The sequence below is a fragment of the Protopterus annectens genome, chromosome 5.part0, assembly GCF_019279795.1.
Source record: "Protopterus annectens isolate FY-2018-M chromosome 5.part0, PAN1.0, whole genome shotgun sequence".
Classification (NCBI taxonomy): domain Eukaryota; kingdom Metazoa; phylum Chordata; order Ceratodontiformes; family Protopteridae; genus Protopterus; species Protopterus annectens.
Window position 1 is genome coordinate 1,723,378,300 of NC_056735.1, and position 20,771 is coordinate 1,723,399,070.

Below are 20,771 nucleotides of genomic sequence, written 5' to 3' on the forward strand. Positions count from 1 at the left end.
AATAGAATGCATCTTCGGTCATCTAATAGGAACCCTGAAAATAGAAGTCACTAAGTAATGACAGACACTTTAGTTTCATCCTTCATACCCTTCAGATAAAAATGCATGCTAATGCAAAACATGTTATTCTATCAAGTTTTTAAGTTTATAAGAGCAATGTTTAAAAACTATCCCTATTGTTGGACCTTTGTCCCCCATTATTTTTGGATCTATCCAGATTTCTTACACTAAAAAGTTAAGGTGTCTAATCATTCACAGCTTTTCAAACTGTTGGAATCAAAAAAATCATCTGACCACTTATGGATTTATGGATAAATTGAACAATTACCCTTCAACCTTTCTCCTGACATCACCATTTTAATCCAGTGAAGTCATGACAAAGTCTTCCAATATACTGCAAAAGTTATATGAGATAAATCTTATAGTAGCATGTTAGAGATTTCAGTTCTTCGTTAAATTCAGACTTTTAAACTACAGATACTGTCAGTCTGTAGCTTCTTAATAACACAAGACTAGCATTAAATTACCCCCTTGTCTTAACCAATGATAATACTATTAAATCACTGCAGCCCCCCTTGTCTTAACCAATGATAATACTATTAAATCACTGCAACCCCCCTTCTCTTAACCAATGATAATACTATTAAATCACTGCAGCCCCCCCTTGTCTTAACAAATGATAATACTATTAAATCACTGCAGCCCCCCTTGTCTTAACCAATGATAATACTATTAAATCACTGCAGCCCCCTTGTCTTAACCAATGATAATACTATTAAATCACTGCAGCCCCCCTTGTCTTAACCAGTGATAATACGATTAAGTCACTGCAGCCCCCCTTGTCTTAACCAGTGATAATACGATTAAGTCACTGCAGCCCCCCTTGTCTTAACCAGTGATAATATGATTAAGTCACTGCAGCCCCCCTTATCTTAACCAGTGATAATACGATTAAGTCACTGCAGCCCCCCTTGTCTTAACCAGTGATAATACAATTAAATCACTGCAGCCCCCCTTGTCTTAACCAGTGATAATACGATTAAATCACTGCAGCCCCCCTTGTCTTAACCAGTGATAATATGATTAAATTACTGCAGCCCCCCTTGTCTTAACCAGTGATAATACGATTAAATCACTGCAGCCCCCCTTGTCTTAACCAGTGATAATACTATTAATTCACTGCAGCCCCCCTTGTCTTAACCAGTGATAATACTATTAAATCACTGCAGCCCTCCTTGTCTTAACCAGTGATAATACTATTCAATCACTGCAGCGCCCCCTTGTCTTAACCAGTGATAATACTATTAAATCACTGCAGCCCCCTTGTCTTAACCAGTGATAATACTATTAAATCACTGCAGCCCCCCTTGTCTTAACCAATGATAATACTATTAAATCACTGCAGCACCCCTTGTCTTAACCAATGATAATACTATTAAATCACTGCAGCCCCCCTTGTCTTAACCAATGATAATACTATTAAATCACTGCAGCCCCCTTGTCTTAACCAATGATAATACTATTAAATCACTGCAGCGCCCCTTGTCCTAACCAATGATAATACTATTAAATCACTGCAGCGCCCCTTGTCTTAACCAATGATAATACTATTAAATCACTGCAGCCCCTTGTCTTAACCAATGATAATACTATTAAATCACTGCAGCCCCCCTTGTCTTAACCAATGATAATACTATTAAATCACTGCAGCGACCCTTGTCTTAACCAATGATAATACTATTAAATCACTGCAGCGACCCTTGTCTTAACCAATGATAATACGATTAAATCACTGCAGCCCCCCTTGTCTTAACCAATGTTAATATGATGAAATCACTGCAGCCCCCTTGTCTTAACCAATGATAATACAATTAAATCAGTGCAGCCCCCCTTGTCTTAACCAGTGTTAATACGATTAAATCACTGCAGCCCCCCCTTGTCTTAACCAATGATAATACGATTAAATCACTGCAGGCCCCCTTGTCTTAACCAGTGTTAATACGATTAAATCACTGCAGGCCCCCTTGTCTTAACCAGTGATAATACGATTAAATCACTGCAGGCCCCCTTGTCTTAACCAGTGTTAATACGATTAAATCACTGCAGGCCCCCTTGTCTTAACCAGTGATAATACGATTAAATCACTGCAGGCCCCCTTGTCTTAACCAGTGATAATACGATTAAATCACTGCAGGCCCCCTTGTCTTAACCAGTGATAATATGATTAAATCACTGCAGCCCCCTTGTCTTAACCAGTGATAATACGATTAAATCACTGCAGCCCCCTTGTCTTAACCAGTGATAATACGATTAAATCACTGCAGCCCCCTTGTCTTAACCAGTGATAATATTATTAAATCACTGGAGCCCCCCTGTCTTAATCAGTGATAATACTATTAAATCACTGCAGCCCCCCTTGTCTTCACCATTGATAATACTATTAAATCACTGCAGCCCCCCTTGTCTTAACCAATGATAATACTATTAAATCACTGCAGCCCCCCTTGTCTTAACCAATGATAATACTATTAAATCACTGCAGCCCTCTTGTCTTAACCAATGATAATACTATTAAATCACTGCAGCCCCCCTTGTCTTAACCAATGATAATACTATTAAATCACTGCAGCCCCCTTGTCTTAACCAATGATAATACTATTAAATCACTGCAGCCCACCTTGTCTTAACCAATGATAATACTATTAAATCACTGCAGCCCCCTTGTCTTAACCAATGATAATACTATTAAATCACTGCAGCCCCCTTGTCTTAACCAATGATAATACTATTAAATCACTGCAGCGACCCTTGTCTTAACCAATGATAATACTATTAAATCACTGCAGCCCCCTTGTCTTAACCAATGATAATACTATTAAATCACTGCAGCCCCCCTTGTCTTAACCAATGATAATACTATTAAATCACTGCAGTCCCCCCTTGTCTTAACCAATGATAATACTATTAAATTACTGCAGCGACCTTACAGCAAAACCTGGAAGAAAAAAATCAAAAAGATCAGCTGCTTCATGGAGCTCCCTCCCTCCTACAGGAAATAAAGAAATTCATCAATTAATGGACTTCTGCAGAACTAATCTCATGTGTACAAATGTTCCTGCTTGGAGAGTGATTTGCTGGATATCTCCAAAACAGCCAATATGTAAAGACCTGCATTCGTAGACACTCGAAAATGATCCAGTCAAATATATTTTTTCTATCAAAAGCTGTTTATGAACACATAATTCTGTTCTGTGTGTGTGTGTGTGTATATATATATATATGTATTTATTTATTTATTTATTTATTTATTTATTTATTTATTTTTCATATAGTAGGGCATACTGTGTGTAATAAAATTCCTAATATGTTGACGTAAATTCATTAAGGACTTTCAAATAACTGAACAAGCACTCTGTTACTGCATGTTCAATTATGTTGGTTCATTATTCTGTTTCTACCATTTGTGCCTGTGTTGTAGCTCAAAAGGGTAGACCAACCTAGTTATCAAGTGAGATAAGTAAATAAATAAATGATGCTTTTGTATTGTTTGTGAAAACCTATGCATTGAAGTTGTGATAGTAATGTGCATTTCACTTTGATGTATCATGGCTTCTTACATTTCACTGCACATTTCTGATGGCAGTAATGTGTGTGTTACTAATTAATTACTGGAACCCTTGTGGAATAACCTTGATCTGTGCACCATTATCCTTGTTGAGTATTGCCAAAGCAGAGACAGTGATAACGCCATTAATCACACTCGTATCTAAGTTTAACATTTAACGTGACTGACCCAGCACGTCATGACATAATGCAATAATGTTTTACCATTCCCCACAGTGATTTTTGAAAGTCCGTAGACACAGCTACTATTTTGTATTCCATATAAAAGTCTGCACTGAGCAAAAACAGCCAGACTCAGCAGTGTACTTCGAGCCTTTGGGAATGCAATAAACTAAAACTTATAATGAGTCTCTAGACTTGCTATAAATCAAAGTAGAAGATACTAGGAGTCATGTCACAAAACTGTTAATGCCATTAGTGGCAAATAAATTTAGTTTTCCCGACTGAATGAAACTAAGGTGAATATCTGAAAATAATGAATGATTAGGTCTGCGCACCAGTTTCACACAACTATTATGCAACAAATTCAAATAATAACTCAATTACTTTGTTATAGCATCTGTGCAAATTATGTATATTAATATTGCCATAAATATTAGCATGAGTAATATTTTGTAAGTGCCCCTTGAGATCTCCAGAGCCCAAGTATCATGTAACTCACTGATATGACATGTACCTTAGAACATCTGTAAAGAAATAATAAAAGTTCTTTAAGCACCTCACTCAGAAGCACTGCTTCTCCTAAACATGAACTAGAGTGCGATTAAGGGTACAAAGGCACACTTGTTTTGCTGGTAAAATGAATAATTCACTAAACAAATAACAACATCAAAGGATAACCTCAAATAGAAGTATGTTTTTCCTGCTGTAAAACTCATAGAAAACAAACATTTTTTTAATATGGACAGCTAAAGGAAATATTTTTCTCACAGAACCAGATGTAAATGGAAGCATTTATTTGAGGAGCAGTGTGCAGATGGAAAGGTTTTTTCTAAGCTGTGATGTAACAGTTGTTACAAGTTTACAAACTCTGAAAGTAAGAAACAGAGTAATCTGGTTAGCTTTACATCTTTTATAGAGAACTTAAGTCGAGATTAGGCATGTATACAGTAAGTAGTGCATCTGATTGGGTCTATATTACATTATCGGCTGATGAAAAGAGTGAACGCTCTTTCATCGAGCCGTTAATGTCGAAAGACCTAAGCAGCGAAGACATGGAACATCGTTTTTTTTTTCCCAAGGGAAAAAAAATGGTGGGCCATGTCTTCGGGACTTTGCCATATCCTCCAGGTTTTTTTTTTTTTTTTTTTTTTTTTGTGCTGAGCAGCAAATTTTTTTCCCTGGGAAAAAAATTGCTGTTCCGTGTCTTTGCTGTTTATGATTTTTGACATTATCGATTTGATGAAAGAGTGTTCGCTCTTTTCATCAGTCGATAATGTAATATAAATGCCATCTGAACAGACAACACAACGACTAGTGAAAATGTGCATCAGACACACATGCAGTGATGGATTCAAGAACTTTGCTTTATTGATTCTGCCTCTGAATACATTATGAAATAACAAAAGGGACATGCATATTAATCCGGGGTTAATACCATAAAAATCATTTCAAAGCTTTAGACCATTTTTGATGCAGGAATTCAGAATTAATTATAGTTTATTCTCGGGGCATTTTTGTCTTGCAGAAGGTAATGAATTACATCGCTAAGAAATCAGATAAAATTTGAAATCTGTTTGAAAAATATGTAACATTTAGATATTACATTTTATTCTTAACTTGCTGATTAAAATGATATAAGCTTTGCATTACTGAACATCTTAGCCAAGGAGTACCACATATTGAATATGAATCACCTGGGCAAAATGTATAACTGTTTACTATGTAAGATGCTTAAAAATAATTCAAAAAGTATCACTGTCATTTCATTGTTACAATCTCTCTGTGCTTCCAGTTCTGCCCACAATGAGCAAACATTTGTTCTGTGACAATACCATACCCACAGACTTTGCATCAGTGTCTGTCAACTATATGCCATCTAATGATGTTGCTACATTTCTTTCTAGTGTCATGATGTCTCAAAAAAAGAAATAGGTATACAGACAGAATTTAAGAAACAGCATTTGTAATTGCTATCACATATTATGCACAAATTAAAACTGACTCATTATAAGCCCTATGATTTGTTAATAACAACACAAATTGGTTTAATAAATGAAGTTACTCTATCAGATGCCACATTTATGAAGTGTTGTAAGAGTCTCAAGCCTTTAATATAACAAAGGTCTTCCACTAAAGTAAGCTTATTAAGACAGACACCTTTGTGAATGCTGAATGAGGAGTAGAGTTAAGTAGATTATATGCAACAAGCCTTAAAGAAATGGAAATTAAAATGTAGTGTCAGAAAAATGGATACGAGCTTCAAAGTTTGTCGTGAAAAAAATACCAGACTAAAAAAGATACACATTTCTTTCAGTACATGGTATCAATCTGCTGCAACAATCTAACATCTTACTCCAGCAAACTCTGCATGATCATTTTCATCCCAGGTACGAGTACAGAATTTATTTGCCCTGAAAGAAAATTAGGCAGTTTTGCAAGAAATATGGATGAGAGGCATGGCCATTTACAAAGGCAGGAAGTATATTTTTCTTAACATTTCTTAATGGAAAGCTTGTACAAAAAATTTAGCTTACCCTTTCCCTTTAACTACATGAAGTCGCTAAACGTTAAATAAATTTGCATCTACCAAGAAGGCTGATGATGAAATTTGTACTAAATATGACATTACTGATACTCTAGATGCTGCATGAACTCAAGCAACAAAATATTTTTGCACCATTCTGAGCAGCTACTGATGCTATCTTGGTAAAAATCAGAGACCTAGCACTTCGGTGCAAATGGAATAATGGAAGTCTGAATGAAGGGGGCTGTCAAGTGACTAAAATAACTGTGCTCTTATAAAATATGACTCAGTTTCCTTTCTCTGGAAAAATCACTAATCCATTATCATTGCCACTTTCAGGATCCATATTTGCACACACATAACACACATACAAAAAAATATATATATATATATATATATATATATATATATATATATATATATATATATATGGGTCTACTTTGTTTCATTGAATCTCATTTCACTGAATTTCATTTCACCCCTACCACATTGCTGAAAACACAAATTACTGAAAACTCATTTTACTGAATCTCATTTCACTGAACTGAACTTAGTATATATGGCACTGTGTAGAGTACTGTAAGGCAAGTACCCTTTTCCCCAATGTAGTGTAATCCTGGAGTTAGCATATGTAGTTACGGGGTGTGGGGGGGCACAGCTCCCCACATTGGAAGGGTTTATCCCCCATCTTGTTTGTCTTATATTGCATTTTACCAAAAACTTTAAAGCAATACATTTTAAACAATAGACATGCATAGTTACAACACCAGTGACTAACTCTCTCCAGAAAACAATATGCAAAAAAACTAATTAGGGGGCTACACCCCCAACGTAGTGGGCTGTGCCCACCATACCATTTCCTAAATATATGTATAAATCCAGGATTGCACTACAGTGGGGAAAAGGGCATATACCTTTTACTTGCCTTACAGTACTCTACACAGTGCCATATATACTCACTGCAGTTCAGTAGATGAGTTTTCAGTAATTTGAGTTTTCAACGAATTGCTCGGCGTGAAATGAAATTCAGTGAAATGAGGTTCAACGAAACAAAGTAGACCCATATATATATCTATCTATCTATATATATATATATATATATATATATATATATATATATATATATATATATAGCTCTACCTGATTACGCCGAAAGCTATGAAGAATGACAATGAGATAACTGACACCGGAAGATCGACACTGGAGAAGACCGACAGTTGAAAATCCCGATGCTGAGAACACCGACATGTTAATGTAAGTGTGCGGTAGGGACCGACGTTAGGGTCAGGGTGCGGGTAAGGTAAGTGTGTGATAGTTACGGATGTTAGGGTTAGGGTGCGGGTCAGTAAGTGTGCGATAGTGACGAACTTTAGGTTTAGGGGCGGGTTAAGTGAGTTAGGGTTAGGGTGCAAGTAAGGTGAGTGTGTGATAGTGACAGACCTTAGGGTTAGGGTTTGGGTTAAGGTTAGTGCATAGATAGTTGTGTATGTAAGGTTTAGTGTAGGTTTGTAAGGTGTTTGGTGTGCTTGTGTTGTGTGTGTGTGTTTTTTGGAAAAGGTATTTGTTTTGTTGATTGTCGGAATTGTGGTTTGCCGGGCATGTGAAGTTTTGGTGTTTTTGAACTTTCGGTTTTGTGGTGTCAGTTATTTTGTTGTCGGTGTTTTGGCATGTCGGCATTATCAGGTAGACCCACACATATATATATAAATATATATATATATATATATATATATATATATTTATATATATATATATATATATATATATATATATATATATATTTATACACACACACACACACACACACACACACACACACACACACAACATATTTACCGTAACACAAACATTTATTATTAGGTAAAATATTAGTTATGTTTATATCCTTTACATGGGTAGGTTGGGGTAAGGTTCAGAGTCCTTTGCTGAGGTAGTGTATTTTTGTGTAAATTACAGCCTACGATAAGAAAATTGGTGATTTCCTAAAGTGCAGTATAAATGTGATGTGATGCAATTCTCACCAAAGAACCCTTATAATTTAAAAGGTTTTCTTCCAACACAAGATTGTAAGCCATTGTAAGGAGGAAATATTTAATTAGTCAAGCGCTTGTCCAGTCATCTGGCTACCTTTTCTAACATTGATGTACTTACTTCATGATTGGCATGGGGTAACATTTACCATCAACTTTGCCAAGACCATTTCCAAATTGTTAACTCTTCACGCTAATAAATTAGACTGTTCCTACTTTGTCAGAGAGTCTAAGAGATTTTGATCATTAATCTCTTCAAAAACAAATATGTAGTAAATGTGATTTGCATTTCTCTTAGACAAAACTAAAACCAAGCAGAAACAGCCTCACTGAATAATTTGTCTTTCATACGTTCAGTTGTCAAATGCAGGTATTGGCAAGCAGTCCTTCAGTACCTGTTGTTATCATATTCAGTATCGCTGTTACTGCCTTAATCATAAGTGTCCCAGCACAGTTTGGGAACCCCACACAGCATTTAATATCTTGTTCAGATTGATAATGGAAGCTTTATTATATTATACATTGATATAACGCTTGCATTCTTATGGGATACCACACTTATTTTAAAAAATTATGAGTTTTTGGATTAAGCAATCAGAAAATCAGAAAGAAAAAGGTAACATAAATACCATGTCGGATATTAAGCATTACAAAGTCCATTCCACAGTTACCATGATTATTGCCATTCAGACAGAGGTTGTACTACCAAAATTTTTATATGCCAGCTTGTGATGCACTTCACTTGCTGTTGTTGCCATATCATATCATATCAGTTTTTTCACTGAATGTGAAGAGGTGTGCTCTCTAAAAGTACCAGCACCTTGAGTTTGACCACTGAATGTGAAGAGGTGTGCTCTCTAAAAGTACCAGCAACTTGCTACTTTTAATATGTATGTTCATTCAGAACACAGAGTTGTTGATGCAAGCCATTCAGTGACTAAGTCGTTTGACAAGTTTATAAATGTATATTGTTTTTCTTTTATACCCACCAGATTCACCTTTTCTCCTTGAAGTCTTGTCTGTTTTAATTGTCTCAGGACTTGGCAGAATTGCAGGAACATGCATTTTAGCAAACTGCTGCATTCACTGACAGGAACCTTGGGTAGCTACAAATCTCTGATGGTATCTGGAGGCCTGTAGCTTAACAAATGCCGAAGCTTATGGATAAATCAGGAACTTTAACAAGTACATTACTAAATACAAAAGGATAAAATGTACATAAACATTCACAAGACAAGAAGAAGAAGAAGAAGATAAAGACAAATAGGCAGTGTGAAGTTAAAAACAGTGGTTGGGACTTCTGAAGTTCAGTATCTCTGGGAAAAGACATTCAGAGGAAGCTGTGTCACCTAGCCTCACTCTCTGTAGCTCTTTAGGGTTCTGGAGATTATGTAGCCTCATCCAAAGGCCAAAAATGATGCCACAACTGTCTCACAAATTTCCAAGGTGGAGTAGCTGAACCAAATGGCATCAGTAATATTCCATGTTCCATTGTCCTTACTGATATGCACTTTAGTGTGGATTTGAGTTCAGCTCCAGCTTTATTTATCCATGGTGATGATGGATTTTTCGTGGCTATACTGATCTCCATGCTTAGTTAACATTACCATTTTTGAATACTAATATGAAATATTAATCCTTATATTTGTTACAAGCCATGGGCGGCCACAGTGGTGCAGCAGTTAGCATTGCCATCTCACATCAAGAGGTTCCCCGGTTCGATTCTCGGCTGGGGCGCCTTCTGTGCAGAGTCAGCATGTCCTCCCTGTGGTTGCGTGGGTTTCCTCTGGGTGCTCCGGTTTCCTCCCACATCCCAAAGACATGCAGTAGGTGGATCAGGCACTCTAAATTGGCCCTAGGTGTGAGTGTGTGCATGTGTGTGCCTTCTGTGGAAGGTTGGGCGCCGGGCTGGCAACTCGACACCATAAAACTCGACTGCCAGTCATGAGCGGACTGATGATCCACTGTGGCGACCCCTAACCAGGAAAAGCCAGAAGAAGAAGATATTTGTTACAAGCCATACTGTGACAATTGTATCTATTGGATATGTTTTTGCACCACAACGTGACTGTTACTATGTGATTAAGTTCTTATGTGATTATTAATATTCTTTTGAATGATCATTTTAGTTTGATGTTTATGAAAGTCATAATTAGGAGTGTTGTGGTGATGTGCAGTAATTGTGAAATTATGGTATCTGTTTGTGTAGAAATGTAATGATAATGAAGCTGATTGTATAATTAAGTTTCTGTTCATATGTCTGCACAGCATAATAATACACTGGAGAGAAAGTCAGCAAGACAGAATGGAATATCTGTAATGAGAAAGAAACTATATTAAGGAGTATTACAGTTTTCCTAGATTTACTATAGCCACCAAATAAGATGAGTTTTGCAGATATAAGTAGATTATTATGATTAGATTTGTTTCTATTGTGCTGAACAGCTTCCTGGTATGAGATCTGGGTTTTTTTAATTCATTTTATGCTGGGACACAGGAATATTCTGAAAGGGGAAACTGGAAAGCTAGAGTCAGACTAAGGTTTACATGGAGACCTGAATAGTATGTGGAATTCCAAAGTACTAAAATTACTTACCATTTCTGAATGTTTAAGACAGTGATACAGTGCTTAGTAGTTTAATTAGGTTTCCTGATCATGTTTTTCCAGCTTAAGAGATTTTTTTTGGGGGGGAGGGTAATCTAGACTGGATAAAAGATGTGATCTGCATTGTGAGATACAAAAAAAAGTATTCATTTTCCATATTCACTGCAATCTTTCCTGGGTTGTGGAGGAAGGCTGGACCTCTGCTGACAAGCAATGGAAATAAGACATGGAATGATTTCTGGACAGTATACAAGACTGCTGAAGAGTGTGTCCACAGACACACACACACACACACACACACACACACACACACACACACACACACACACACACACACACACACACACTCATGCATTAGTGGTAAATAATTTCAGTAGAACTGTATCTAAAACTGAAGAAATTAGCACCCAGATGTAAGACATTTATACTGCATTCAGTGATACAGCATCTTTGAAATAAGCCAAGTTGCTTTTATGTCAAGCCAATGTAATTGCTTTTTATACAAATGCACACTGACTGATGGCAGTACTTTGCACTGTACTGACATTAACACAGTTATAAACTAGAAATGTTTTCTTTGATTTCAGTGCACAAGATAATTTCCATGAAAACACTGCATCTGTCATTGGCAGGATCACAGGTAAAGGGTGGTGCTTTAATGATCCTACTGTAGTGAACTATTATGTGCACTATACTGCCTGCAGTAAAACACTTCAGTGTTATGCATGCACAGTTGGAAAAAGAAAAATAATAAACACCAGAAAAAAGCTTAACCGAACACAGCTGTAATACATATCATAACAAACAACAATATGAAAGCATATTTTTATTATATGGAGTGCACATGAAAATTAATATCAACCTTATAGGAAAGAAGACTTTTTTAGAGTAATTAGTTACTTTGGTGACAGAATGTAACCATTTTCAGGAAGGGCTACTGAATACTTAGTAAAACGTTTTGTCAAGACTTTTATAATATAGAAGGCTGATACAGATATAAATATCTAGATAAATATTATCCTTTCAAGACTCTGGTTTTCTGTCCAAAATATTTCAGCTATTCTACAACTCTTTACATTAGCAGAGATTCCTTTTCTTAAATAAGCTTAAACAGACATGACCATAATCTCAATACACTCTTGTTTGGTTTTATCTGTAAATAAAGCATGTGTATTCAAATCAAGACTTCAAGACTTATCTTAAACATTACTCATATTTGTTAGCCCAAATGAGAAAATGGAATATATATGAATATAGTATGTGCACTAATTATTTAGTTATATGAATATCGTATGTGCACTGATTATTTAGTTATATGAATATAGTATGTGCACTGATTATTTAGTTATATGAATATAGTATGTGCACGGATTATTTAGTTATATGAATATCGTATGTGCACTGTTTATTTAGTTATATGAATATCGTATGTGCACTGTTTATTTAGTTATATGAATATCGTATGTGCACTGTTTATTTAGTTATATGAATATTGTATGTGCACTGTTTATTTAGTTATATGAATATCGTATGTGCACTGATTATTTAATTATATGAATATCATATGCATACTGATTTAGTCATATGAATATCATATGTGCACTGATTATTTAATCATATGAATATCGTATGCGCACCGATTATTTAGTTATATGAATACCGTATGTGCACTGATTATTTAGTTATATGAATATAATATGTGCACTGATTATTTAGTTATATGAATATCGTATGTGCACTGATTATTTAGTTATATGAATATAATATGTGCACTGATTATTTAGTTATATGAATATCGTATGTGCACTGATTATTTAGTTACATGAATATCGTATGTGCACTGATTATTTAATTATATGAATATCATATGCATATTGATTTAGTCATATGAATATCATATGTGCACTGATTATTTAATCATATGAATATCGTATGCGCACCGATTATTTAGTTATATGAATATCGTATGTGCACTGATTATTTAATTATATGAATATTGTATGTATACTGATTTAGTCATATGAATATCATATGTGCACTGATTATTTAATCATATGAATATCGTATGCGCACCAATTATTTAGTTATATGAATATCATATATGCACTGATTATTTAGTTAAAAGCTATAATACTCAGGATGGTAATTCCAGGTGTAAACGGATGTGGAGGTACAATAGAAGCACATCTAAGTTTACTTGGCAGACATTTTGCCAAGTGAGATAAAAATGAAATTGAAAATGCTTGCATCATAGTTGTTTTTTTTTTCAATATAATTTAATGTAGTTGCTCCAAATACATTATTATAGTATACTGCCTGACACAAATCCATTGACAAGCTTTCTAACTTTTGATCAAAGTATATCACTTTTATCACCAATGCAGAGAGCACAGTCAATAGTCACATCAGCTCCCAAAAAGCAAAAAGTAAAACATCATAGTAAGAAAAAGCTACATACATAAGGTTGCATCATCAGTGTAGGAATGAAAGGGGGAAACGCATTGGGTTTGTTTTGACCCAGGAGGAAGGAGAAGAAACTTGTGAACTAAATACTTAAAGTACTGCACTAGAAAGCAATAAATACATAAAAGAATAATATGCACCAAGTCTTTCACTAAACAAAAGCAAATAAATATGTGATCATTTTATTGACTGAGATGGGCCAAATGAAGAGTAGAAGAGTAATATATATATATATATATATATATATATATATATATATATATATATATATATATATATATATATATATGTGTATATGCACATACATATATAAAAATATATATTTCTATAAGCAGCCTCAAGCCAGTGGTACTATGTTCTACCAGGCAGCCTCAAAGCATTGGTGCTACCATTCCTTGGCAGCATTGAGCACCATGAAGATAACAAGTACCCACCAGAAGTCTGCTGCAGTTAAGTACTTCAGCTTTAGCGCTGCTCACAGAGTACAGTGCAGCCTTAAGTATTTAACGTTTGATGCCCTGTCGGATACAACGCCGATCAAAGTAATATGCTTTGATAAAAGTTAGGAAGCCACAGTAACATGCAGGATTTTTAATTAAAAATATGTGAATATATCAATTGCTCTGCAGTTTTGTTTTGTTCGATTCTTTCTAGAGTGAACTTGTAACATTTCATCAAATGAAGTGGTGACGTGTGGGGGGAGCAGAAGAACAAGTGAAAAAAATCTTTATTCTGAAAGAAGATTTTTAAAAAGCAAATGAATGAATAAACGCATTATGAATTATTTTATTACAGCTGAGTACTATTCATTTTAAGTGCATGCAAGTTATTTTAATAAGATGAAAGAAGTCACTTATTTGTTTTTTTCTCACTCATTATACTTGCTGGAGTGATTGAGGAATGCAAAATGAAATAATCTATAGAATCCTGGCAAATTACATACCGTTTTCTGTGGGCATGAAGAAACACTAGAATATAAATCAAACTGACTAATTATTGTAATTTAACAAATGTGTATTTTGTTGTTGTGTCTTTCGGCTTTTCCTGGTTAGGGGTCACCACAGCGGAACTCCAGTCCGCTAATGACTGGTAGTAGATTTTTACGTGCCGAGTTGCCAGCCCTGATGCACAACCTTCAGCGAAGGTATGCCCATTCATGCATGTCTCCACACAGAAGATGCTCTAACTGAGAATTGAACAGGACAGCATCTTACTGTGAGGCGACAACGCTACTGCAGCACCACCACCGCAGTAATTTAACAGATGTGTATAGGTTATTTAAATAAGGCAAAAGAAGATACTGAAAAACTATGATAAGCAAACTATTTTATAGGTCATGTCATCAAAAGAGCTATGAATTTATGTTATGTTTGCCTTTTTACTACACTTCATATTTCTTAAGATGTAGTTTTCAGTGATCTTTTTTTTTAATTGTTGCTGCTGTGCATTCTATTAGATGAACAAAACCCCAGGGAATGCTTTTTTGAGAAGGTTACTGTACTTCAATTTCTATTTTCTTACTTGGGCTAACAAATAAGAGTAATGTTTAAGATAAATTTTGAATAGAGTAGACATACTTTCTTTCCACAGAACAAGACAAGAAAGTTTGGTTACTATGGTCATGTTAGTTTTACTTTATAGTAAAAATTACTGCTTCTCAGCTAATTTAAAGAGTAACAGACTATCGGAAATATTTGGAGTACGTGATCATAGCTGTCAGATGCCCACAACAAACATATCTCACCACTAAGCAACTCTAACAGAGGTCTTTCTTCACCATTCTTAGTACTTATATACTATTTATTTGCAAACAAAGAACCACTGGTAGTTTGTATTAACTCTCTTTCTGCAACTCTCTTTTTGTCTTTAGGAAATTATATGTTGCATTAAACTTCAAACTGTATATTTAGCTCTTCATGTACAGATTTTTTCATCATATAATGCATCAGGTAACTGGCACAGATTAGAGAAATTAGAACATTTTTGCAACACCAATAATAGTCAAGCATGCTAGACTTTGATACAATATGTCCACATGGTAAAATAAATGTTTCCCTGCAATATTCCATAATGTTTTCTATTGTTGATAGGAATGAAATACATTAATATTAGCCCATCTAAGGTGTTATCAGGGATCTACCAATATTATTCTCTTTGTTTATCTTTGTTTTTTTTATACTTAGCTGATTAATGAAATCAAGGTAGTAAATTAAAATATGATAACTAATCCTAGTCAATGATTGAGTAACTGTCAGTGAATACAACAGACAGACATAGATAAGGCCCTAATATTATATTTTGTGTGAAATAATGATCAGGCTTGTGCAGAGATCAGAGTACGTGGAATTCAGTCTGATGAATTGTTGGGATGGAGAGTTTATGAGGTAACATGGGGATCAGTATATAAATGCCATCCTCTTATAGTGCCTTAAAAAGTGACTCTGAATAAAGGAAGATGTTTACCCCTTTTCTCATGAAAAGAGACTTGCTTTGTATATGTACACTAGTGAACTGCACTCACTATCGAGATGAATAAGAAGCAGGTGACATTTAATGTGTTCACCTAAAAGCTTTACTGCAGACTTATTTAGAATGCAAGGTGACATGGCACTTCAATTTCAATACCAATCTCTCCCTTAAAGGCAAAATGTCTGCTGTCAACTTCACATATACCTATATTTGTAGCATTCCCATATGGTTTCTCTGCATTCAAGTTTATAAAACTACAAGTTACACTTTTCTGAATTTTCAACACTGAAATGAATAACTCAAAAAATAGAACAAAAATAAAATATTTTTCAGAGGGGTAACCCTCTACATACACCACACCCCCACAATTTTAATACCCCAAATACCAATGCCACAGTTGCATTACAGTGGAGAACGTGCACTGTTGACTTTTACAATCCAGCTAACTGAGGTAAAGCATACCAAGATATAAAACATTGAATCAACTGCTACTCAGACAAATCTGCATCAACAGAGTGTAGGAATACCTTTACCTAATGGTAAGAAGAAGAAAAGCATATTCCTGTTATAATACATTAAATAAATGTATACAATTCTATAGCTTGATTATGTGCCCCATATGATTCAAACATATATTAAATTTTAGAATTCATTTTATTTGAAGAAAATGTGTATTTAATATTTTATACAGTCATTGTAATTAAACTTTTAAAATAGTCTTCCAAATGTAGAAAATCAACATACAATAGTTGGCATGTAACTGTTCTTTTCAACAGTTTGAAGTACTGATAGAACTCCCTTACTATCATAAATGTCAGTAAGAACAGTATTTTTGTTGAACTAAATTATTATCCTTAAAAACTTGTGCAGTCTGAAGAGGTGATGATTTCTCTATCTCTGCTAACATCAGTGATTTATTTGTGTCTTGGCTGATGAAGAGACTAAACATCTTCTAGACTTTTGTTCCTTAATCAAGTGATCCCAGATTCTCCTGTGCTCTTATGTATCACAAACATGAACCAACTATGACCTAGGATGTGCTTTGTACAACAATCCACAGTTGGACTATTGCTCTTCTGTGACAAACCAAACTCTATATTCACCCTTGCTTCTTCCTTGGTTTTTGTAATGCTGAAAGATGTTTTGATGATCTGTCATTGCAAAACTTTTGAACATTTTCTTTTTAATTTGCCTTTCCTTCAAGAATTCCATAGCACTTTGTTTCCTATCAGGTGATAACAAGGAACGTATGATAGATTGTTCAGGCTTAAAGTGTCTACCATTAGCAGCTGTGTTGAACAAATCATCCTCGAGAACTGGCAAATAATAATTTGAATACCTTGAACTGTCAAACTTTCTGATTTAACTTTCAACTGTACCATCCATTCCTTCCCTACCTTTCAGTATGTTTAAAAATCATCGTTATGTGTTCCAATTTCTACTGATTCACAAAAATACTGAAATTCCTGGCTCATAGACTGATAACAATTATCAAGTATTACTTCATTTGGAAAGCTATGTCTTGCAAAGACAGATTTTACCACTGCAACAATATGCTGACTTGCAGCATTGAGGATTTTATAATTTTTGACTAGTGGTCTACACATAAAAGATAATACACATCTTTGTAATGCAAGAAGTCTACATTCATTTTCATCCAGGTTAACCTGGGGATATCACACTGTATCATTTATTCCTTTTGCTTCTGACTCCAGAAGATATGAGCTTTTACACTTCTGCCTCTTTTGATCATAATACACACTTCACATTTCTGCAGTATATTTTCTATCTGTTCAGCCATCTTAAGTAAATAAAATACATCACATGCCTCTTCTTTGCATTTGCTCTTGCTTTTAGATCTGACCATGAAAATTATAATTAGCATGGCTTTTCACACGTATGTAGGAATAATGAGTCTGTCTTGCTTGAATAATATGCCTAGAACACAAGAAAGCTCATAGTCTGGATAAGAAAAAAATATATAGGTGAAGGGGCTATCCATCATATAGTAAATGTGGCTTAGTTTGCTCTTTGTAAGAGCTGTAAGCCCCAGTATCTTTTAGGAAGGCATAGACAGCTCAGAAACAATCTTTTGGATATACAGCTCTTTCACAAGTAAGTCTTCCTTGCAAGTTTACAGATATATGCTTAGATTATGAAGTATATTCCTTAGCTTGCCAAGTGTATGTTGAAACTGCAGATCATATGTTTGCAACTACAGTATCATCTTTTGAAGTCATGCAAGTATTGTGTGTAGCAACTTTGTGGAAATACTTTAAAATGTCTCATGGTCTGACTCTACAGTGAATTTTTTACAGTATATATCTATCTATCTGGGTCTATATCAGTTAGTTGAACTAACTAATTGTCGAATACCTATTTGTCGACCCCTTTTTGTCGTAGCTATACTTCAATGAACAAACTTTCCAGTGAAACATTTCCAAGGGTCAACCATGGGTAGGCCAACCTAGTGACGTCAAAATATCATAACATTTAAAATCTATCCAGGTGGGGGGGCTACCCCACCACCACCACACTCCCCTAACTAAATATAACAACTCTCAGATCGCACTCTCATGAGGAAAAGGGTGAATTCCAGATGGTGGCCTACCATTGGTTATCCCTGGGAAAAGTTTTGATCAAAAGTCTGTTAGCTGAAGTGTAAATTCAACAAAAAGGGGTAGATGAATAAGTATTGGACAAATAGGCAGCTCAACTAACTGAAGCAGATGCATCTATATACTGTAAAAGAGTCACTGTAGAGTCAGACCATATATATAATCCTGAATCATCTGATCAGTAAACACTAAGGCTAACAGGTCTTTTTCTGTCTGAACATATTTTGTCTGAGCATCTGTCAAAGCTGTTGACCTGTAATATTTTACTCCTCTTTTCTGCAGTAATTAAGCACAACTACCTTGTTGGATAGCGTATACCTCTGGGGTATTAGGTAGTGACACATCACACAATTTGAGTGAAAGTGCCATAATAATGAGATGTTAATGTTTTTCTTTGTTCCACTGACCAAAACATTTGGCAGTATTACATCTGAAAAGTTAAGAATTAGCTTGGAATGATACTGCATTGTACCAGAGACACACATAAGAGCTGATTTATTGTGTATTTTGCATTTTATTACTCTCACATTTTTATACTGTCAGAATCAATTTAAGGCATTTTGAGATTGGGAAATGCCCTATGTACTCAAGAGAAGTTACACTGACCTGACATTTGGTTTTCTTTATCTTTAAGCTTCTCTGCCTTAATCAATATATCAGCTTTTAGATCCAGATCATGTTCCTTTGTGATAGCTCCCCATACTAGGAGGCTGCCCATTATCATGACTATGCCATCCCTCCAAGAGCTGAAAAAAAATCCAAATGGTAACCTTAGAAATCTGGGTCTGTGTAGAGTTGTACTGAATATGCATAGATTGCAAATAGTTTTATATAGCTTAATCAAGCAAAATTCATTAATAACAGCGAAGACCTTTGCATTGTGGAAACAACCTACTGAATTGTTTGAAGAGGAAAATGATCCTTTTGATCCATTTGTTTAAGTCTTGAGGATCTATATGTATTATCAGGTTTCCCCTGCTTCATGACTGCTGCCATGCTATTTACCCATTCATTCTATTGTGTTTGGTGAATTATCAATCAAATAGTTTACATGCACATTATTTTACATGTATATCAATTACAGAGTGCAACTGAAACTCTTCTCAAAGGATTAATTACTGGCATTGCATCAAGGGAAATATTAGAAATCCTAAAGTCATAACTAATGTTCAGAATAAAGCTTGAAATAAAATAGAAAAGTTCTGCAGAAAATCATAAGTACCCTTCATCATACTATAACGCTTTAAGAATTGCATGTTTGAACTTACAGAGAAGTACTGTGATGAGCCTGAATTCTTGCCCCTTTTTAGCTGATTTCCTGCTTTTGGCATCTACCACATGAAGACAGTTGTGTGATACTGCACACAAATGTGACGTACCTTTGCTGCTTAGTTTTTAATAGTGTGACATAGTGTGTTAGACAGTGCCACATCATTATCACAAGTACTGCTCTGGCCATTAGCTTTTTTAAACTTTGACAGTTGTACTGGTACAGCACACATCACACATCACAGAAACATTGCAACACAAGACTTTCCAGCTAGTCATCAAATAATAATAATATATATCAGAAAGAAATATACATTGGGATGCACAATACTTTTGAATAGCTTAAACCTATTTGCCAGAGAGGTTTTATGCTACATCAGAACTGTAAAAATGAATAAATACAAAAGAAAGCATTTAAAAATAGTGTATAATAACCTTGAATTATTATTCATGACTCAAATATCCCTTCCACTCACAATACCGAAGGTGTGCATTTCAGCATTATATCTGGACATTTGAAGATGAGGGTTCCATTTTTTTCTCCTTCATAATTTTCTTAATGTGTCCTTATGTATGTCAGTTCTTTTCTTTTCTACTTTCTGAAAATTGCTTTCTTCACGTATATAAACAGGAAATTCAACAAAGCCCTTGTCCATTTGACTATTCTCTCCATTCTGTCTCAACTAATCATCCAATGAGATGCTGGACTTATTGCTTTTCCAGGTCGGTTGAAATTACTTATGCTCTGTACTTTTCCCTTAAACAGTTCTGGGGCATTGCCAAAATCTATGCAGAGACAGATGGATAGATAGATAGCTAGATAGACAGATAGATAGATAGATAGATAGATAGATAGATAGATAGATAGATAAATAGATTGATAGATATATTGATAATGATTATAGATTTAGATATATAACATTTTTATGTGTGTGTGTGTGTGTGTGTGTGTGTGTGTGTGTGTGTGTGTGTGTGTGTGTGTGTGTGTATAAATATAAAAATAAAAA

At 34.9% G+C, this 20,771-nt stretch overlaps 1 protein-coding gene across 5 annotated transcripts in view; it reads left to right on the forward strand.

Moving 5' to 3' along the window:
• Window positions 1–20,771, forward strand: part of STXBP5L (syntaxin binding protein 5L) — a 4,174,867-nt gene that overhangs the window by 2,017,788 nt on the left and 2,136,308 nt on the right. The gene's annotated exons all lie outside the window — the stretch shown is intronic.